Raw genomic sequence first — 22,762 nt, 5'->3', positions numbered from 1 at the left:
CAAGCAAGCCAGTAAGCAGTACTCCTCCATGGTCTCTGCTTCAGTTCCTGCCTCCGGGATCCTGCCTCGAACTCCTTCCCTGAATTCCCTTAATGATGGGCTATGTAGTATAAGATGAAATAAACCCTTTCCTCCCCAATTTGCTTTTGGTTTTACCACAGCAGCAGAAAAGCAAAGTAGGACAAATATACACACCTGCAATTCCTCTTTTGATTCAAAACTGCAAGCCAGATGTACCTGCAATCTGAGCCCTTGGGAGGTTGAGGTAAGAGTCCTGGAGAATTTAAGGCCAGCCTGGCTACATAGCAACAAACACCTTGTCTCAAAACAAAACAGGATTGTCCTTCTAATAATCCTTAATACTGCACACGGACTTTGTTTCTTTACATTAGACTCATCATGTGAATGAATATTCAAGAACCTTTTCAGATTTTTTTCTATTATGAATAATGATGTTGTTAATACTCTTGTTTATATACCTTACTAAACACTGTCAAGTTTCTCTGCTGTGTAAGCATACCCAAGAGTGTGTGCTGGGAGACAGGTTTAAAGGTATTCAATTTTCTTTCTTTTTTTTTTTTTTAAGATTTATTTATTTATTATGTACAGTGTTCTGTCTGCATGTATATCTGGACACCAGAAGAGGGCACCAGATCTTATTATAGATGGTTGTGAGCCACCATGTGGGTGCTGGGAATTGAACTCAGGACCTCTGGAAGAGCATCCAGTGCTCTTAACCTCTGAGCCGTCTCTCCAGCCCTGTATTCAATTTTCTTAGCTATTTGGTTAGTGTTTGCTTGCTTACTTTCTTTTTTATAAACATGAATCTTTATTGGCCACAGCTACTTGAGGTCCCCCTCACGGGATGAAGCGGGGGGGGGGGGGGGGGGGGGGAGGAGTGGGTGGTACCAATGCCAGGCTGACCGCGCTTCACCAGCTTGTAGGTGGTGGAGAACTCGCCCAGGTAGTGGCCGATCATCTCTGGTTTGATCTCCACCTAGCTGAAGGTCTTACCGTTGTACACGCCCTCCACGCTGCCTACCATCTCGGGCAGGATGATCATGTCCCTTAGCTGGGTCTTCACCACCTCAGGCTCCTCCATGGGTGGCGCCTCCTTCTTGGCCTTTCTCAGTCGCTTGAGTAGGGAGTGTGGCTTCCGCCGCAGGCCACGGTTCAGGCTTCGCCCCAACTGTACTACTGCATCAGCGGCTCCTAGGACATGTCCACCGCGCGGTAGGTGAACTTGCGGAAGGTCCGCTGCTTCTTCTGCTCCGCTTCAGCCATCTTGGCGGCGGCTGGGAAAAGGATGCGCTTGATTTACTTTCAACTTTCAAAGTCTTTTTCTTTAGGTGTGTCTTGAGGTAAAAGTGTAGAGTCGGACCATTTCTTAAATGTACTTGGATAGTCTTGGGGTACATCTGGAGAAAATTGGTTTTAGCATCAACTGTGATTTATGACATATGTCTATCATTTTATATTTTTTGTTTGACTTCCTTACCTACTTACATTTTTTCCCCCTAAGTATTACAATTTTCTTCTTTTTCTTATTCCTTTTTTAAAACTTCAGCTGGTTTGGAAATCGAATAATCTAATTCTAGTTTTTTGTTTTTGTTTTTTTTTTTTTTGGTTTTTTGAGACAGGGTTTCTCTTGTGTAGCTTTGTGCCTTTCCTGGAACTCACTTGGTAGCCCAGGCTGGCCTTGAACTCACAAAGATCCGCCTGGCTCTGCCTCCCGAGTGCTGGGATTAAAGGCGTGCGCCACCACCGCCCGGCTAATTCTAGTTTTTAAATATTTACTGTAGCTATTGGATGATGGTGGTGCACACCATCCTTTAATCCCAGAACTCTAGAGGCAGAGGTAGATGGATCTTTGAGTTCGAGGCCAGCCTGGTGGACAGAGCAAGTCCCAGGACAGTCAGGGATACACAGAGAAACCCTGTCTCAAAAAAACGTTTTGGTTTTGTTTTAACTGTAGTAAACAGAACTCCAAGTAGCCCTGAAATTATCTTCTGGGACGACAAGAAAGCTCATTGGGTAAAGGCTCTTGCTGCCTTTAGCATGATCCCTGGGGATCTACACAGTGGAGGGAGAGTACTTATTCCAGTAAGTTGTCTCTGACCTCTTACATACATGTCATAATGTCTCTGATATGCACACACACACACACACACACACACACACACACACACAATTTTTAATGTAATTATTTCCCCCTTTATTATAATTTTCTTCCTACCCCTCATGGGTGTGGATAGGACAGTGAATGTGATAGATGCCATATTTGAGATTAAATTATAAGAGAAGGGTGGGGTGGTTTTGAGCTAATCAAAAAGGGAATTCTCTCGATGGACCTGTTTTAATCAGGTGACTTCCACGAAGGACGGGGACACCCTAGAGGAAGATTCAGAGATTTTCCTGTGGGCCTGAGAAAAGGTAAGTTGTCTATGAGGAGGGGCAGCCTGGCCAGCCCCTTCAGCCTGGGCTGAAGCCTCCTGCTTGGGACCACAAGAAACAATCCTGCCAATAACACAAATCGGAGAGATCCACACCCTGGTCAAAACCCCAACTGCTGTCCTCGAGACTCTGGGCAGAGGATTCAGCTGAGCTCCTTGTGGACTTCTGGCCAATTCGGGGAAACTGAGGCACACAATGTTCTGCTGTATTTGTTGCACCTTGCTTTGCAGCTATAGTAGTCAGCATTCACCTTAGAAATTTCAGCATTTAATATCTTTGATGTTTGAAAATCATGATCTTCCCTTGTAGGAAATTTCAAGGATGCTAGGACAGGTTAGCATTTTACCAATGCCTTACTAACTAGTCATAGCTAGTTTGGTGTTTTAACCCACAAAACAAACGTTACTGCCATGATTTTACTCAGTAAATTCACCAAGATTTAGCCACATTTACCATATTGCTTATCCCTCCTTCCTCTCCCACCCCCTCCCTCCCTAAGTTCTAGATATTTATTATTCTTGTTCCCACCATTTTGATTCTATTTTTAATTTTATTCAATTTTTTATTATTTTATGTGTATAGGTGTCTTGCCTATAGGCATGCTGTGTACCATTTACATACCTGGTGTCCAGAGAAGCCAGAGAAGGTGTCAGATCCCCTGGGATTGTAGTTGCAAAGGGATGTGAGCCACCAGGTGAGTGCTAGGAATTGAACCCAGGTTCTCTGGAAGAGCAACAAGCTCTCTTAACCACTGAGCCATCTCTCCACCCTCTATTTAGATATTTATTGCCAGCATCATGTTTGTGTAAGATGGGTGTGGGTGCCTGTGTCGCAGGGTACTGTGGGCTCACGGGATAACTTGTGCAGTTGGTTCTCTCCTGCTTCCTTCATCCAGGTCTGGGGATCAAATTCAGGTCATCCGGCTGGGGTGGCCAGCAATTTGCCTGCTGGTCTTTCCCACTCCCCTATCATCTCATTTTTAATAATGGCATTGTTTAAGTGACGTGAATTAAGTTTCCTGAAAGTTGACTAATGGGCTCTTTGAACAGAAGCAAGCTGGCTCCCCAACATCATTGCCCTGAGCCCCTAGGAGGCAGAACCACGGTGTCCATCTTCAGGCCCCGGCCAGGCGGAGGCCAGGCGGAGACAGATGGCACTGGAGGGAGCCCTAGACTCTCTGCTCCTGAACTCTTCCGGATTATTTGTAGCAGAAACAGGGAACGGGATCCGGAGACTGTCCTTCTTTACTTGAGTGGTCAGCGTAGGAGAGAGGAAGGGAGGAGCCGAGGAAGGCGATGCTGTCGGACTCAGCCTGTGTTCTCAGCTGAGGACAGCGGCATGTTTCCCTCTTCCGCGTGGTCCTCTTGTGCCGTGACCCCCTCGATTCCAGGCCTCGGAGGGCAGCCGTCTCCGCAGCTTGGCAGAACAAGCAACCAAATCAACTCTTGCAAGTCTCAAAATAGCTTTGTGTAATTCCTGATAAAATAATAGACTCAGAGATTAGGTTACTGAGGACCAAGAGCTAAAACGAGGGGCCAGCAAGATGGCTCAGGGGACAGAAGCACGGCCAAGCCTGACTGGGTCCCCAGAGTCTGGTCCTCAGAACCCATAGAGAGCTAGAAAGAGAAAACTGACGCTTATGAGTGTTCCTCTGATTTTTCACACGTGCTGTAGCACATGTATACACACACACACACTGAATTTAATAAGATACATTTTAAAGAGCAAAAATTAATGCCATAAACATCTTTATTTCGGAAGAATATATTGATTTCCCTCTGGTAAAGTCTACTGGGTTTACCTCAACAGAACACCACAGATTGGGTGGCATAAACGACCGAAAAGAATCTTCTCATGCTCTGAAGACTGAGAATCGAAGATCAAGGCATCTACAGAGATGGTTTCTGGCCAGGTTTTGCTCTCTGGTGTGTCAAGGAGGGGCTACTGTTTGGGGCTGTGAACTGTGTGATGATGAATCTTGCTTGTCAACCTGATGTGCTTTAGAATCACCATGGAAACGTACACCTCTGGGTGTTTCTCTGGGGGATGTTTCCAGCCATGTTTAGCTGAGGAGAGGAGGTCCACCATGAATCGGAGCGGCTCTATACTGCGGCCTGAGGCCACAGTCTGAATAAGAAGGAAAAGGGGGCGAGTCATTCAGATCTGTGTACCATTGTTTGTTTGTTTGTTTGTTTCAAGAAAAGGTTTCTCTGTGTAGCTTTGCGCCTTTCCTGGAACTCACTGTGTAAACCAGGCTGGCCTAGAACTCACAGAGATCCGCCTGCCTCTGCCTCCCAAGTGCTGGGATTAAAGGCGTGCGCCCCCACCCACCCAACACCCACCCCCACCCCCACCCCCCACCCCTCACCCCCCACCCCCCACCCCTCACCCCCCACCCCCCGACTCTGTGTATACCACTCTAAGTGCCTAGTTTCTCCTCTGCTGTTTCCGTCTTGACACCCTAGACCTGTTCCTCTTTGAGCACTCTGTGATTGAGAAATGGTAGGGAGCCCATCCCATGCTGGGATTGAGTGTCCTAAAGTCAGAAACAGTCCACACAACAAAGACCAACTTCTGAGCTTCTTCGTGTGATGTGGTTCGTTCCTGCTCAAACACTCACCCTTTCAAAACTCCTGGTTTTGTGGCTGGTTGCCTGCTTTTTGGCACGGACCTTGCTGTGACTTTTTTCTAAGCTGGCACTCACTCCTGGGAAACAAAATTTAAACAGCGCTCCCCGCCCCCTACCCCCCCCACCCCCGTGTGTGTGTGTGTGTGTGTGTGTGTGTGTGTGTGTGTAAGCCTCTTTAAAGTATGGGGCCAGGGACCTTGGTGTGCTCACCCTAGCGGAGGCATGGAGGCTTTCTGTCACCTGGAAGTAAACTTTGTCCCTCTCAGGGACCCTCCTCTGGCCTGTCACTGAAGTGGCCTTGTTGTCCCTCACAGTATAACAGTGTCTTCAGTGTAACATGCTCACAGAACATTGCAGACATCACCAGGGAACTTAACAACCCTGGTTACCATCACCACACCCACAGGCAAGGAGACAGGGAAACTTCCAGGAAGGGCTTTTGTTTTTTGGGATTTTTTTTGATGTTTTTTGTTTTGTTTTGTTTTGTTTTGTTGTTCTTTTTGTTTTTGGTGTTGTTGTTGAACTATGTAGCATTTTGGATTATTTTAGTTTCATTCTGTTGTTGTGACACAAACAGTCTGATCAAAACAATACAGGGAAGAAAAGGATTTATTTGGCTCACATATTCATGTCATAGTCGACCACTGCGGTAAGCCAGGGTAGGGACTGTGAAGGAACGCTGCTTCCTGGCTCCCTCTGTGGCTTGTCCTCTGGCTTATGCTTAGCTGGCTTTCTTAGACATCCCAGAAGCCCCTGCCTAGGAAATAGTGCCTTCCACAGTGGACTGTGCGCTCGCACATCAATCATCAATCAAGACATTCCTTCACAATCACAGTCACACTTGTGAGCCTTGTACCTGAGGAGGATAGAAGAGGGTGTTGAATCCTCTGGAACTAGAGTTACATATGGCTATGAGCTGCCATGTGGCTTCTGGGAATTGAACCTGGGTCCTCTGGAAGAGCAGCCAGTGCTCTAACCACTGAGTCATCTCCCCAGCTCCAGTGATTATATAGTGTTATATGCTGCTCATTTTCAACATTTTGAGGCTTTGCATTGATTCTTTACTGTGTTTGTCTTACTTTGGAGATTCTCAGGACATTAATGATGACATCTCCGTAATGATAGCTGAGAAAAGAAAAGCTATCCCCAGGACGGTCACATGTTTTGGGAAAACTGTAGTCATATCAGCTAAAAACCTGGAGTTGAGTGTAATGGAATCCTGTGTGCTTCTGCCTGCTCTTAAGGACTTGATGGGATCCAAAGCAATGTTAAGATAAACAACATGAAATTATGAAATCTGCAGAAGTAGCCAAGTGAATAAAACTGTAAAATGTCCAAAGGGTTGAAATAAGTAGTCACATAGACTAGGTAAGGCTGTATGCAAGGGAAACAGAGCTTAGCATGCTATTTAACTCTGAGGTACAGCAATAGCTTTTCTCCTGAGTGCCAGCACATGGGCTCTGTGTATAGAAAACTCTCTGTCCTAAGAAATCCATTCAAAGATATTAATGGGAGGCAGCTTTTTATCACTCCATCTGCCTCAGATGTTGAACCTCATAACATTTTGGGACTTAGAACACATTCTATGAACTCTTGAGAAAATGCCCTTCCCAGACCTCTAAACTTAAAAATACCACAGTAACATTTTATGGGTGTGGACCTGATACACAGACATCAGGTGACTCATCATCACAAGAGTCAGAGTTGGGACTCAGCCCATTCTGCGTTCTCCAGTCCAGTGACTCCTTCCTGTGGACAGCCTCTGCCAAGAAATGAGTCCATCAGCAGTCCAAGGGCAGGAACATCGTTTTACTAATTTGCTTTTCTTTTCCCTTGCTTTTCTCTACAGAGACCGAGGTAGACCACACTCAGCCTACCAAACAGAAATGGTGTTTACGTTTGTACAGGTTATACATGTGTATGCACATACATGTTAAATTCCTAAGCTGCTTAAATTTACTCCCACTCAATCTCCATTTCTCAAGAAATTTCGCCTTCTTTTTAAAACAGTAATTTAGGGAACCAGTGAGATGGATGAGAGGCTCGGAACACATGATGCTAATAAGTCCAAGAAGCAGAGTTGGAACCCAAGGACCCATGTGGTAAAGGGAGAGAAGGGACTTCTGCAGGTTGTCCTCTGACCTCCACACACATGCACACATACTTGTGTGCACACACATGAATAAATAAATCAAAAGGCAATAAAAATGTTTAATTCATTTTTCTTTGGTTTTCCAGCCCAGGTTGGCCTGGGACTTGCTATAGAGCCGGGTCTGGCCTTGAGCTCACTCGGTCCTCTTGTTTCAGTTTCTCGTGTGCAGATTGTCAGGTGTGAGTCACCATGCTTGCCTAACACACACACATACACACACACACACACACACACACACACACGCTGTTGTTTTAGTTTTTGCTTGTTTGTTCATTTTGTTTTTTGGGTTTGGGAGTTTCGGGTCTGGTTCGCTTTGGTTTTGGTCTTGGTTTTTCAAGACAGAGTTTGTCTGTGTAGCCACCCTAGCTGTCCTAGAACTCATTTTGTAGTCTGGGCTGGCCTTGAACTCACAGAGATCCACTTGCCTCTGCCTCCTGAGTGCTAGGATTAAAGGCCCTTACACCTGGTTATCAAAAAAAAATTTTTTTTTTCCATTTTTTCGAGACAGGGTTTCTCTGTGGTGTTTTGGTGCTTGTCCTGGATCTCGCTTTGTAGACCAGGCTGGCCTCGAACTCACAGAGATCCACCTGGCTCTGCTTCCTGAGTACTGGAATTAAAGGCATGCGCCACAACCGCCCAGCCCAAAAATATTTTTTAAAGAATAGTTTAATTCAAAAATTTAAGCTAGCCAGGTGGTGATGGCACACACCTTTAATCCCAGCACTCAGGAGGCAGAAGCAGGTGAATTTCTGTGAGTTTGAGGCCAGTCTGTTCTACAGAGAGAGATCCAGGACAGCCAGGGCTGTTGCACAGAGAAACCCTGTCTGGAAAAACACAAAACAAACAAACAAATAAACAAAAAACAAAAAGCTAATTAGATAAAATATTTTCAAGATTTCATTTTATTTTTAATTATGTGTGTGTGTATGTGTGTGTGTGCGCGCGCGCGTGCGTGCGTGTGTGCGTGCATGTGTGAGCACGAACGCACAAGCGCAGGGTGCCAGCTCTCCCTGGAGCTAGAGTTACAGGTGACTGTGAACCACTTGGCATGGGTGCTGAGAATCCAACTTGGGTTCTTGTAGTTGGTTGTATCTTTTTTACTCTTTGCTCTTTTAGGGGACCCACCACCCAGCTCCCAAATAATCACAGAGACTTACTCTTTCATATGAATGCCTGGCCTTAGCTTGGCTTATTTCTAGCCAGCTTTTCTTAACTTATATTACCCCATCTACCTTTTACCTCTGGGCTTTTACTTTTCTCTATTTCTGTATATCTTTTCTTTCCTTCTTATTCCGTGTCTGGCTGTGTGGCTGGGTAGCTGGCCCCCAGTATTCTCTCCATCTCCTTTTCTCGATCCCTAATCTTTCTTCCCAGATTTCTCCTTCTGTTTATTCTCTCTGCCTGCCAGCCCTGCCTATTCCTTCTCCTGCCTTGCTATTGACCATTCAGCTCTTTATCAGACAATCAGGTGTTTTAGGCAGGCAAAGTAGCACAGCTTCACAGAGTTAAACAAATGCAACATAAAAGAATGTAACACACCTTTTCATCATTAAACAACTATTCCACAGCATAAATGAATGTAACACATCTTCAACTAATATTCCACAACAGGTTCTCTGCAAGAGCAGCACATACTCTTAATCTCTCCAGCCATAATAAAATAAAATTTTAAAACTCCATTGGTTGTATTGACTCTCAACAGCAATCTCAGTAAACAGGAGGCTGATACAGGAGGACTGCTCTGAGTTCTAGGCCAGCCAGAGCTACATAGCAATGAATGAATAAATGAATGAATAAACAAACAAACAAACAAACTTAAAGGACAGTTCAGAACAAACCTGCCTCAGGGGTGGCTGCCATTCTTTGAAGTTTCCAAATTATATGTCAGAGAAATTTATAAATGTCCCATCTGTGAAATTACCATAAATTCATCAAGATGCTTATTCAAATTTTACCTAATAAAACACGCTCATGCTTCTGTGACTGGAGTTTTACTTTCTGATTTATAATGATTGTGGTGAATGGCATGGCACAGCTTCTTGAATAGATCTTGCTAGTGTTTGGTTTCCTTCATAGCTATTCAACATGCTTGTCAAATTACCATATGACCTGGCAGAAAATTCTAAATAAAGTTGGCATTTCATTTATATGATGCTGGGTGTCTGTTTTTCAACTCCAGATTCAGAGCATTAAGCAATCAAATGCAGAATTATAAAGCCTTATTTATTAGCCACATAGCAAAGATTTACTGCCTCCTCTTAGCTGCATAGTCATTCATCCAAACCAGAGGCAAATTTGGCTTAGTCATCTGAAAGGTTAAAGGACAGAAGTTTCTTTTGCCAGGAGTGAACAGTAAAATAAATCAGAAAATACTAACCTGGCACCAGGAAACTGTGTTCAGGAGGGTCTGCCTTGGAGCAAGGCACAGAGCATCAGTTTATGGGGAGAGAAGCAACCACTCTCCCATGATTCCTACCTGGAGTCAAGTGCATTAAAAAGATCAAGTCGAAGTGGGAGCCAGGCAGCCTATTGAACGTACAATAACACTATGTGTCTCATTTTGAAAATATTCGATTTACTATTGGTGTGATGTGATGTGTGTCTGTAAGTATAGGTGTGCATAAACCGTGGTGCATGTGTGCAGGTCAGAGGACAACTTTCAGGTTCCAGCACTGGGGCCCAGGGATTGCAATTCAGGCCAACTATTCAGCTTGGTGGTAAGTGCCTTTACTCTCTGAGCCATCTACCCATGGCATATCTCTTCCTTTACTTTTTAAAAGTATTTTATTTATTTTTATTTTATGTGTAGGGGCATTTTGCCCTCATGTATGTATGCACACCACATATACAATTGGTGCCCATGGAGACCAGAAGAAGAAGCCAGATCCCCTGGAACTGGAGTTACAGATGGTTGTCAGCCTCCATGTGGATGCTGGGAACTGAACCTAGGTCCTCTGCAAGAGCCACAAGAGCTCCTAACTGCCGTATCGTCTCTCTAGCCCCAGCCCTACATATCTCATGGTTAAAGAAGTCGGGGGATGGGGATGGTACAGAAGAGCTAAGGCAGCCTTCTGCCAATTAACTTAAGGGGAGATTCTTGAAAGGCAACTAGAAAATCAGATGAATCTATTCTGGGTAGCAAATTGGCATTCTAGATTATTCTTTAGGTATCCTGCCATTAGTTCACTTATGAAAAATATGGAATCAGTGCACTTGTTAAACATTATATCAACCATAGAGCAGGGTTTCCAGTCTAATAGCCCAAGATTGTTTCAAGTCTCCCTCAACTGTGTCTGTACAAAGTCACAGCAGCCCACTAAACTAATATATATCTACCCTGTTCTGCTCCTCTGTAAATGCTGGTCTCCCCATCTGCTAGCCATTAGAAGAAGTTGCTGGATAATAATGATGAAAGACTTGTATAATCAGAAGCCTTAATGTACTTATTAGTTGTGGGATATTATTCAAAGAAAGAGAAACTATTTTGGGATCTGTTTTAGTTAGGGTTTCTATTGCTGTGAAGAGACGCCATGACCACAGCAACTCTTATAAGGAAAAGCATGTAATTGGGGGGAGGGGGCTCATTTACAGTTCAGAGGTTCTGTCCATTAGCATCATAGTGGAACATGGCGGCATAAAGGCAAACATGGTGTTGAAGACGCAGGCAACAGGAAGTGGTCTGAGACACTGGGCGTGGCTTGAGCATGTATGAGATCTCAAAGCCCGCCCCCACAGTGACACACTTCCTCCAACAAGGCCACACCTACTCCACTAAAGCCACACCTCCCAATAGTGCCACTCCCTTTGGGGGCCATATTCTTTCAAAGCACCACAGGGTCCATCTAAAGATGGGACTCAGAAGAAAGTTTCCATTCAGTGGAACAGTGAAGCATTCAGAGAGGAAAGCCCTGTGCATGTCAGTCTAGACCAGTGTCCCAACCTTCCTGATGCTGCCAACCTTCAATACAGTTCCTCACGTTGTGGTGAGCACCTACCATAAAATTATTTTTATTGTTACTTTGTATCTGTGATTTTGCTACTGTTATGAACCATAATGTAAATATTGAATACACAACAAAAGGGGTCATGACCCACAGGTTGAGAACCACTGATCTACAGAGCATGAGAAAGAGCAAAATAAATGGAAAGTAGTTGTGCCCTAAATAACGATAATCTCTCCTTGTGCTGGTCACACTAGTATATATTTTCATAAGATGCTTTCAACTAACAGCCTGGGCCCTGAAAAGAAAGCTCTGAATAAAAATCCAAATAATTTAATTAAAATGCTTTAATTATTTGAAAAACCAACTCAATTCCCTACATAATTTTACTATTTAGCTACACCCAAATGTAATAATAACAGGACTTGCTGAATTATCTCAGATAAGACACAATTGTCATGGTAAGAGGAAAATCAGTATTAGAATCACAGAGAACTCTACAAGACAGGTTGTGGTGGACAGAACTGGACTCTGGAGTCAGATAGACCCTGCTTGGGAAACTGGGCCTTCTCCTTGCAGACTCTGTGACTTCAGCCAATTATTTAACCCTTGAGTTTCAGTTTCTTTGTCTATAAGCAAAGTAATAAATAAATAATAAATAAATCTCTCTAAACACCCTCCACAGACCCTTAATATGGTGTTCTTCTAATGCCTTTGAATAAAACTTAAGTCCAATATACTACTACTTTAAGAAAAAAATCCTGATGAGATTTTGAGCATTTTCCTTGTGGAATCATGCTATACATCTTTGTATTCACAGAGGACCTAGTAGAGTTCTTTGATGAAGGGGGATGCTCAAAACAGACATTTCCAATGAATGAATTTTTCTCAATATTTTTCTCCCTTTTCTTTCTTTTTTGGTATTATTTGACAAAATTAGATACTACTTTCTGTTTCATGTCACGGTTTGAAACCACAGTTAAGTTTGTGAGTGGAATCTAATGATTATGCTTTTGTACGTACACAGTGATTGCCTGAGATGTTCATGTTCCTGGAACACGACTATGACCACTCCTCTACTGACTACATCAGCCTTTGTCCAGAGCAAAGCTGAACTGTTGCAAGAGTGACCGAGTGCACTGTAAAACCGAGAATGCTGTTCGTCTGGTTGCTCAGGGGGAGAGTTTGCCAACCCCTAACACAGCTTCTCCTGCCTAAAAGCAAGGCCACCTCAGCGAGGTGAATACCTTTAGTCCCAGCCCTCAGGAGGGAGAGGCAGATAGATCTCTGTGAGTTAGAGGCCATCCTGATCTACAGAGAGAGTTTCAGGACAGCCAGGGGTACACAGAGAAACGCTATCTTGAAAAACTAAGAAAAAAAAAAAAGCAAGACTACCCCAACCCAAAGGATCGATCATAGCTGTTGCTCTCTGTTCTGACTTCTCATAAACTTCTCATAGACTTGGGCTCGAGATAAATTCATCTTTTCATTTCTCTTTCCTGAACCCTTTATTGAGGATGGAGCTGTCATATTGAAGATGGCAGTATCTATAAAAATTAACATTTTTGTAGAACTGATCTTTGCTTTATATGGGCAAGTTCATACACTTGAAACCTGGTGCCTCTTGACTCTATCCACACTCTCTTAAGCATATCCATCTGGTCACTGACTCTAATAATCTCCCTCCTGATGGCCAACATTAATCCTCCTTCACTATTCACAGCATTCTACTTATATCCATTCTCCTATCAGTGGACCTGGCCTGGCCTTCCTACTCCCTATAAACCATTCACCATAGGCATGGCCTCCTCCAAGGAAGAGTTGTTCTCAACTAGGGTACATCTCTACCCTCAGAATCAGCGCTTTTGGATCACTGAATAATAGCAGCACCATTTTCCTGCTCACTCAAACTAAAGCCTTGGAATCCCCTTTTACTTTGCCATTTTTTTTCCTTCATATCACACACTCTATTTAATCAGCAAGCCCTGTCAGCTCCACTTACAACAACTAAAAGAGGAGCCTGGTGCCGTGGCACACGCCTGTGATCTCAGCACTTACTCCTAAGTACATGCAGGAGGGTCAAGTCTTCAAGGCTAGCCCTGTCTAAATAGGCAGTTCCAGGCTAGCCTGACCTACAGGAGATCCTGTCTGATGATGATGATGATGATGATGATGATGATGACGATGATGATGATGACAGTAGAGTTAGAAAGTCCAGTCATGGATGCTTATGTCCCCACTTCAAGTCAGGAAGCAATCGAAAACAACCCAAAAGATCAATGGAAATAAAACATTACCTTTACCAAATGTTACCTGAAAATGGAGCTGGCATCCATTCCTCATTCTTCTACCTGCGGGTAAGAAGGCAGCGTATTAGTGAACCCACGGCTGTTTCAGGCTTCCATTCAGACCCAGGCCGCATGGGCCATGGTGGAGTGGGCATCCCTGTATAGGCAGAGCTAGACAACAAAGAGCTGCTCCTTTGAGACTTCACAACATTGGAATAGGGCCAAACATGCATTCCCAGCATGCAGTGGGGTGGGTAGATCCGGAGCAGGGGGAGCAGGAACAGCATGACAGACGGCATTCCCCGGTACTGCCTGCTCTGTGTCAGACTGCCACATTCTGAGAAAGGGAGAAGATGAGTAAAAAGGCGACCTGGTTCCCAGCAGGTCACAGGGAAGATCTGTCCTTTCACTCCATTGGTTTAACCATTAACTGGCTGCCCCCTTTGAGGGACATGATTGAAGATCTACTCAGACAATCCTAGTCCCGCCTTCAAACAACTACACCCCCAAAGCCGGGCCTGGCTCTTCTGGGATCCTGCTGGCTGACATTTGGTAGCGAGAAGACACTAAAATGGGTCAGAATAATACATAAATGATTTGAAAAGCTGTATCCCAAGCTGGAAATCCCCTCGATGTCCTGTTTCCCTGGCCCACTGTGCACTCACATTATCCAGTGTAGCTCATCAAACACTGGCACCGAGATGAAAATAACAACATAAAAATAGGCTAATCCTAAAAAAAACGCCAGCAACATACAAAGTCCCAGATTTGAATATTAACTGCCTTCTTAAATGGATTTTCCTGAGAGGAAATTAAAGTTAAAAATTAAATCTGCATGCAAATTAATCCAAACATTCTAGAGGTCAACAGAATCAAAGTCCAAAAATCTCACTCTCCTGTGCTTGGGACTTGAAAATTTAAAGAAACTGAAGTTGATCCAAACTTTAGCCTCAGGTCCTTGCCCTGCCTCGTCTGGCTGCGAGGGTTTGGCTGTAGGTAGAGCTGGGCAGTACACAGCCTTTCTCATCCTCGGTGGCACGACGGAAGTCTTGAAGGATTTTAGGGGATGAATGCCTCTTCACTCTTTCTTCTGTTTGTACTGCTCCGTACACTAGAGATTATCACAGCCTTGAGTCAAACCCAGCGCATCTAGAAAACAAACTAATATTATCTAAAGCAGAATGTTTTCAGCGCCCAGGATTTGTGTTGCCCAAGCCACCGGCAATAATTAAATGGGACTAGATGGGAGGAGGTCAGAGTCAGAGAAGAGCTTTGAGTTAACCTCTCCGTGACGCCAGCCAGTCTGGGATAGTCTCCATAGTCTAGTCTCTGCTTTTACGATCTGAATCCCACGTCCTGACACGTGTCTACGTCTGTTGGTGGGAATGGGGCTGAGCTCTATAAGTAGCCCTCTTTCTACGGTAATAGAATTGAAGTCAATGCCATCATCTCCTTGCAGAGTCAGAAGCTTGAACTGTCGGCAGCATAAACCACAGGGCTTTTGTTTGATTTCTCCTTGCTTTTTCTGTTTATCTGTAACTCTGATTCCCTTTATCCTTCCAGCACCCTGACGCAGAACTGGATTCAAGCCTCATCAGTAACCCATGAGCAAACCTTTTCAGGAGCCTGAGCCAGAAAGGGTGTTTCTGTCAGCAGCCTTGGGGCAGGAGCCAGGAACACAAGCTCCTGCTGCAGCCACCTGCAGCAGCCCGAGCACTTCTGCTCAGGGAACTCTACTCAGGTGAAACCGTCATTCTTACAGCATTGGCAGTAACCTGTAGTTCTTGGCATGGTGTCTAGTCAAGCTTTGGACCAATGACTCAGCAAGATGTAACCCATTCCTGGCACTGGAGGTTCCACTTGATGACATAAGATGTTTGCTTGGGCACTGTGTTCCTTATTGTATGGTGACTTCTCTTAGATGGCTTTCATAGCCGTATATATTTTAGGACACTTTTACAGCAGTAGGCTTCTACCCAGCTTTTCAAAAGCCCTTCAGTATCAATTATCCCTCTCCACATCCCCTCTTTACCCCACCTTCCTATCTCCCTCCCCCTTTAACCCTCCTAGTCTAGTTCCCCTTCTCTCTCTAAAACACTGTATTTCCCCCCCCTTGGAAGAGCCCCTCCGCCCTGCTGGCCTCTTAGCTAATATAACCTCTGCTGTTATTTGGATTGAAGTACACATAATCGAGGCTTAAAAACTAACACCCACGTATCAAAACAGAACATGCCATGTTTGTCTTTCTGGGTCTGGGTTGTTTCACTCGGGCTGATGGTTTCTAACGTCATCCATTTACCTGCAAATTTTGTAATTTCATTTTTCTTAACAGCTGAATAATATTCCATTGTGTAACTGTATCGAATTTTCATTATCCACTCATCAGGTGATAGACATTAAGGCTTGTACATGCCTGGTTCTCAGGGAGGCTAGAAGAGAGCACGAGATCTCCTGGGCCTGGAGTTACAGATGGTTGTGAGCTGCCCAGTGAGTGCTGGGATTTAAACCCAGGTCCTCTGCAAGAGCAGCCAGTGCTCTTAACTACTGAGACAACTGTCCAGCCCCTACTGTTCCCTCTTTTGACAAATGAGATTATACGGTGTGGTTCCAAAGGTTTCTTGGACAGGATTTCAATCTGATAAGGTAGAACCATGGCTCACAGGAGTTTCACAAGGGCTGAGACCTGTGACCTGTCCTTTACAGGAAATGGGGCTATTTGTGAAATTCCTTGAAAATGGCAAGTTTGCAGTTCAGGAATGATAAAGGCATGTGGCCCAGGCCTTAAGCATAGTTCATTGATACTTTTATGTTCTTTAACAAAATTTTATTGCATTTATTTGTGTGAGTGTGTGTGTGTGTGTGTGTGTGTGTGTGTGTGTGTGTGTGTGTGTACTAGTGCCATGGAGGAAAGAGGAGACAGCTTGCAGCAATTATTCCCTCTTCCAGCCTGAGAGTCTCAGGGATCAAACCTTGGTTCAGGGGGCAGAGCCAGCAACTAGTTGACTGGAATTATCAGAGTCTGGAGGAACCAGGAACATGGATAGAGAGAGGCGCATAGGAAGAAGTAGGGAGACTCTGGGAGTTTCACGCTTATTTGGTTTGGGACAAGTGGAGAGATACGCCTCTTGCTGGGTGTCCTCCGAAAAGGAAGGTCATCTGGTTGCTTCTTGGCCTCTCTGCTCTAGCAGGTTTTCACCCCACATCTGACCACCAAGTCTTTGTTGGTAAACAGAATGATAGAGACTTAAACTACAGATCACAGCCGTGGTCACGGAAGGTCAAGGCCCGAGTGGCCAGCGGGGTGCTGACTGTGGGGTGGGAGTAGGGGGAAGGGGGGTGGTTATGGGCCCACAGACAGTAATTAAAGTATCAGCAGAGTCATGCGCAGCCACTAAATGGACAGAAACACATGCAAACTCAGGTTGCCTCCCGGGCTTGGCAGCATGCATCTTTACCTACTCAATCACTTTGTCAGTTTGTATTTTAACACCCCTCTGCTGGAACTCTGCTCCTTCCAGGGTTGAGGTTCCAGAATTTACCCCACTGTTGAGTGGTTCTGTTCCTTTTCTGACACATGCTGGGCTGGAGCTAAAGTCTCCCTTCCTTGATTTTCTCTACGCCTTGTGGTCCAGAGAATGTTTTTTTCTATGGTATCTCTGTAGCTTTGATACAGTGGACCACCTTAAAGAGAAATATAAAAATCAACCAAGTTTAGGGCTATTTGGTTTAAATAAACCTTTGGGTCTGGTACCCAGGCTGGATAGACTCACAGGAGAGATGTCGCATCAAACCAATAGATGTGACTGATTATTGTTCTTCTGTTCTCCATTTAACTTTTCCTCTCTGCCATGCCTTAGCAAATCAATTTAGTATAAGAGCACTCCCTAAATATCTGCCATATGGGTTGAAGGCACAGGCAAAACTAGATTGCAGGCTGTGTCACCAGGTTCTGGTCCTAACCCACTCAGTAGCTGTTGGGGATGTTTTCCCTGCATCTCCCGGCTCTTTCCATCTTGAGTCTGTCCAGATTCTTTGTAAACACGTGGTAGAACTCTGCCCATCATCAGAAGGTTGTTCAGGCACTGGAACTGTGGCTTCTTCACCTGGGTCATTCACAGGAGCCTGTCATTTCCTGAATCAGGCTTCCTGCGGCCATGAGACAGGTATTCCTGTCAGAGATCATCGTTGCTTTCTTTCGTTTTTTTTTTCTTAGTCCGGTTGCTACTTCTGAACCAATGATAGCTAAAACATCTTCAGCTTATCTCATCCTCCCTTTCCGAGCAAGCAGACCTGGATCCAGCTCCTCCTTCCGCATTTCTCCGTCCTCGCCTCTGAGAGCTCAGCTGACCTTCCTAGAGATCTGATCTCTCCACAGAGCACTCATGCTCCTTCCCTCCGGCTAACCGCCTTATCTTTTTGTATTCTGTTTTTCTTCTTATACTTCCTCTGTTCCTCTAGACAAACTGAAATACAACTTTCAAGCCAGCCCAGTTGATCTTGATTTCCTAAGAAAACCTCCTTGGTAGCCTCCTGGATGGGTCCAGAGCTGCTTGAGATGGCATGATTGGGCTGATGGTGGGTCCACAGGCTGGACAGAGCTGCCTGGACAGAGCCATGTCAGAATTTCCTTCTTGGGATCAAAATACTCTAAAGCACAGCAACAGCGTTCCAGACAGCCGGCGTGACACTGCTCACCTATGGTTGCCAACGATAATCTAAACTCAACCTTTTCCTCTACAAGTCTCTGCTAGCTGTTGCTTGGATCACGGCAATAGTTTCTAACTCGTCTCCTGGCCACCATACCTCACCCGACAGTGAATCTTCTACATATCTGCAAGTGATTTTTTTTTTTTAACAAATTTACATCATTTAGGTATGTTGCTTCATGTCTGCCATCCCAGCACTCAGGAGGCCACAGCAGGAGGATGACAGTGGGGTGGCAGTGTTTCCTGTCAGAAGTCAGCCTGTTTTCCTTTGTTTGACAAGTCTGGGGAAGCCCAAACTACATCCTCTGTTTCAAAAAGGAAAACATAACTTACAGAAGCTCAAAGGATACTATGAAGAAATTTAAAAAACAGCTCATACTACAAGAATTATTATTACTATTTTAAGATAGGCATACTGGCACATGCCCCTAATCCCAGCACACTGGAAGCAGAGGCAGGAGGATTTTGAGGGCAGCCTACTCTACATAATGAGTTTAAGGACAACCAGAGCTACATAGCTAGACCCTGTTTTGAAAAAAAAATGAATTTTTTAAATGATACATCTGATAAGGGTCAAGAACCTTAAATATATAAAGAACTTTTGTAACTCAACAGTAAAAGACAATTTTTTTTCCTCCAAATTTTAAGTCAGGCAAGTGACTGTGGAAACTCTCTTCAGAAAAGATGTACAAATGACCCGTGAGCATAGGAAATGATAGCATTGTTAGTCACCGGAGAAATGTGCCTGTTCTGTATGTGGCTGTGATAATCACCATGACCAAAAGCAACTTGGAGAAGGGAAGAGTTTACTCAGCTTGCTGGTCACAGTCAATCATTGAGGAAAATCAAGGCAAGAAGTAAGGATGGGACCTGAAGCAGAGACTGTGCAGGGGGGGGGGCGACATTATTTATTGGTTTGTCTCCATCAGCTTGCTCAGCTACCCTTCTTACACATCCCAGGTCCAGCTGCCTAAGGATGACACTGCCCACAGTGGGCTGGACCCTCCCACATCAATCATTAATCGAGAAAATACCCCCACACACTCACAGACCACTCTAATGGAGGCAATTCCTCAACTGAGATTTCTTTTCCCTAGGTGACTCCAGCTTGAGTCAAATTGATACAAACTGACTTTGACAGTAAGCTAAAATGACAGTGACATGCTTTTTCATACCCAGTGGAATGGCTACCAATCACAAAACCAGAAAATAATAATATGTCAAGGTGTTGGAATCTTCTTTCATTGTATCTGGGAATATAAAATGATGCCCCCATTTTGGAAAAGAGACTGACAGTTGCTTAAAAAGTTAAACTTAAAGATACCACATAACCTATTAATTACCCCTAGTTACAGAGAGAAACAAAGATCCTATCAGAATGTTCATGCTTATATTCACAATAGCCAAGGGGTGAAACAGTCAAAATGCTCGTGAGCTGATCAACGGAGAAATAAAATACAATACACACATACAATGGAATATTACCCTGCCCTGAAAAAAAGAACAAAGTACTACTACATGCTATGACACAGATGAGTCTTAAAAACACTGTGCTCGGGGACATAGAGATGGCTCAGTGGTTAAGATCACTGGCTGCTCTTCCAAAGAAACCACATTTGATTCCAAGCAATAACATGGCCACTTAACAACTGTCTGAAAATCCAGTTCTTGGGATCCAACACCCTGGGCATGCAAGTGGTGCGCAAACATACACGCAGGAAACACTCACAAACATAAAAGAAAGCGTTCTGCTTGGTGAAAGAGACTAGACTCAATCGGCTGTGCCCGTCAGCTTTGGTCAACTTGATATAAACCCATACACACCCGGGGAGAGGGACCCTCAGGTGAGGCGTCGCCTCCATCATACTGGCCTGAGGGAATGTCCGTGGGGGTATTTTCCTGACTAATAACTGATGTGGGAGGGCACAGACCACTGGGCATGCCACTCCTGAGCAGGCGGTCCCGGGCTGTGTAAGAAAGCAGGCTGGGGAAGCCATGGAGGAGAAGCCGGAAGCAGCATCCTCCGCGGTCTCCGCCTCAGTTCCTGCCTCCGCTTCCCTTGATGATGGACTGTGACCTGTAAGCCAAACAAACCTTTTCCTCCCCGAAGTTGGTTTTGCTCAGTGTTTATCACAATAACAGAGACACAAACTGGGACCGGTTCCGTGATTCGGTTACCTGAACCGCTCAGGACACGCAAACCCACACAGAAGAGAGGCAGCAAATGAGTGGCTGCCAGGGCTGAAAGGGAGGAGGGTGGGGAGCAGCTGCAAACGGGGGCGGGATTCCTCGGGGAAATGTCCTGGGATGTGTGGCTGTGACTGTACCCACGGTAAAATGCTGGAACAAAAATCCAACAACAACAAAAAATCAAAAAAAAAAAAAACAAAACAAAAAAAACACTAACGAAGATGGTAGACTGTTATGGGAAGTATATGGAAAGATGGCTGAGTGGTTAAGAGCACTACTGCTCTTAGAGAGGACTGAGGTTTGGTTCCCGGCCCCCGTGAGGCTGCTCACAACCGTCTGTAAGTCCGGGCTCAGTGGATCCTAGTCCCTTCCCTCTTCCTCTGTGGGCACGGCATCATGGACTTTCACGTCCAACTCGTGTCTTCACACTTCCTGTTCCTCCTCCTGCCTGGAGCATCAGCCACTCCGGCTCCTTATGGCTTCCTTCTTTCTTATCATGGAGACCTCAGACCACTGCCCACTTCTTTTGAGAGGTCCCACCAATTACTCCCACCACTGTCGCTCACGACACTCTGTGGTTCTTTCTGTAGAGTTATGACGGTTGATCTTGGTTGTCAGTCGGATTGGATTGAAAGATGCCCGGGAGTTTAGCAAAGGGCACCCTGGCTGTGTGATAGGCTGGGTGTCCAGAGGCAGTTGTCATGGGTACCACAGCTGAGGGGAGGGCAGACTCAGCATCCGTGTGGGTGGCACCGTCCAGTAGGCTGAAGGCTGATGGACTGGAGGACGGCAGAAGCTAGATAGCATGTGCAAGCTGCGTTCTTCCTGGGGCATGAGTCTGCTGGTGCTCCTGTCACCCGTGGACAGACAAGCGCTCTTCAGCCTTAACTCGGAACTGTGTCCTCGCTTGTCGTTTTTTCTGAAGCCTCCACCTTGTTGAGCTGAGCAGCTTTGCAGCATGCAGACGGCCGCTGAGGGATCGTTTACCCTCTAATCACATAAGCCAATACAATAAATCTCCTTGCGTAATTATAAGCATATTCTTTCTATTCATTCTCTTCCCCCAGGGAGTCCTAATTAATACAATAGCACTTATCAGTCTCTGAAATGGTATGTTTGCTTATTTGCTTTCTCATCTGGGAGTACATACAGAGGGCTGGGCCTCAGTCCGCCCTGCTCACTGCTATCATCCAAGCGCTTGCATCATTGTTTGGCACTGAGAAGGTGATCAGAAGTGTTTGCAGTGAATGGAGAGAGCGTGACTGGTGTGTTTTGAGTGCTTTGGTATTGTGGTGGTATCTATGTGCTGACAACATGGACGTGTTGGAGTAAAGACCCCTGGAAACCGCAGCCCCGGGCACGTTAGGCCACAGTGGGAGAGCGTGAAAAACACGAGGAAAGTTTCCTGCTCTCGTTTCCCCAAAACTTGTAGAAACTGTTAAATCTGCCCAAAGTTTACAAAACCAGCTAGAGAACGAGAATGGGAAACATTTCATCTGGAAAGTTACCTAGATTTTTGGTAAATAACCCCTCACCCATGCTCATGTAAGCAACCCTAATTAAACTCATTAGGAAACACATACTTGAAGCAAGCTTTTTGTCGTCCACCAGCTCACAGATAACAACACAGAAACTCATTATTAATTATGAGAGCTTGGCCTTAGCTTATGCTTATCTCAACTAGCTCTTATAACTTAAAATATCCCATTTATATTAATCTACAGTCTGCCATGTGGCTTTACCTCTCTTCCATCTTGTACCTCCTGTTCCCTCTCCCTATCTGGTTGGCAACTCTGCCTTTCTTCTTCCCAGAGTTCTCTCTCCGCCAGGAAGTCCCGCCTGTACCTCCTGCCTAGCTATTGGCCATTCAGCTTTTTATTACACCACTCAGAGCAATACACACACACACACACACACACACACACACACACACACACACAGGCACAGGCACACAGGCACACAGGCACACATACACAATGTGGGGATAGAGGGAAAAGAAAGAAAATCAGTGGCAGTGTAGGAGGACAAAAGGAGACAAATAAAAAAATGTATTAATGCACGTGTCTGAAAACATCAAAAATACTAAAAATAAAATAATCATCTAGATAAACAATGCAGTGTAATGCAAGAGTCTCTTTGTTCCCATGTGGAGAGTCAGGGTGTAGTTGCTTGATTTGTGGCACCAGGAAGAGATCAAAGAGAGGAGCCACGGCAGTACAATGGGTGTCCCTGTGACTGCTGCTCAGATCAGTCTCTGGGCTCAAGCTTTGCTCCTGGAGATGAGCAGTGATAAAGATCAGAGCACCCATAAACCACAGAGCACAAGCACATCTGCTTTGTGGCCAAGGAGAAGGGCAAGCAGAGAGACAAGGTAGGGTGAGCTAGCCTTTGAGAACTGAGTT

General features: G+C 45.0%; 2 long non-coding RNA genes and 1 pseudogene across 2 annotated transcripts; 1 reads left to right on the top strand and 2 right to left on the bottom strand.

The window, feature by feature from the left end:
* Positions 1-829: 829 nt before the first annotated feature.
* On the bottom strand, positions 830-1,597 carry LOC102909344 (small ribosomal subunit protein uS19 pseudogene; annotated as a pseudogene).
* Positions 1,598-1,778: 181 nt separating this feature from the next.
* Positions 1,779-4,730, top strand: LOC143273864 (uncharacterized). The gene is made up of 3 exons (XR_013052099.1): positions 1,779-2,433; positions 3,037-3,148; positions 4,264-4,730. It is a non-coding gene; the product is annotated as an uncharacterized LOC143273864 (long non-coding RNA).
* A 944-nt stretch (positions 4,731-5,674) lies between these two features.
* Positions 5,675-16,784, bottom strand: LOC143273863 (uncharacterized). The gene is made up of 2 exons (XR_013052097.1): positions 9,613-16,784; positions 5,675-5,939 (listed from the first exon to the last, which is right to left on the bottom strand). It is a non-coding gene; the product is annotated as an uncharacterized LOC143273863 (long non-coding RNA).
* Positions 16,785-22,762: the final 5,978 nt, after the last annotated feature.

Source organism: Peromyscus maniculatus, chromosome 6 (genome assembly GCF_049852395.1).
Source record: "Peromyscus maniculatus bairdii isolate BWxNUB_F1_BW_parent chromosome 6, HU_Pman_BW_mat_3.1, whole genome shotgun sequence".
In the NCBI taxonomy this organism is placed as follows: domain Eukaryota; kingdom Metazoa; phylum Chordata; class Mammalia; order Rodentia; family Cricetidae; genus Peromyscus; species Peromyscus maniculatus.
The sequence above is the reverse complement of the archived record's forward strand: the minus strand, read 5'-3'. Positions and strand labels throughout refer to the sequence as shown.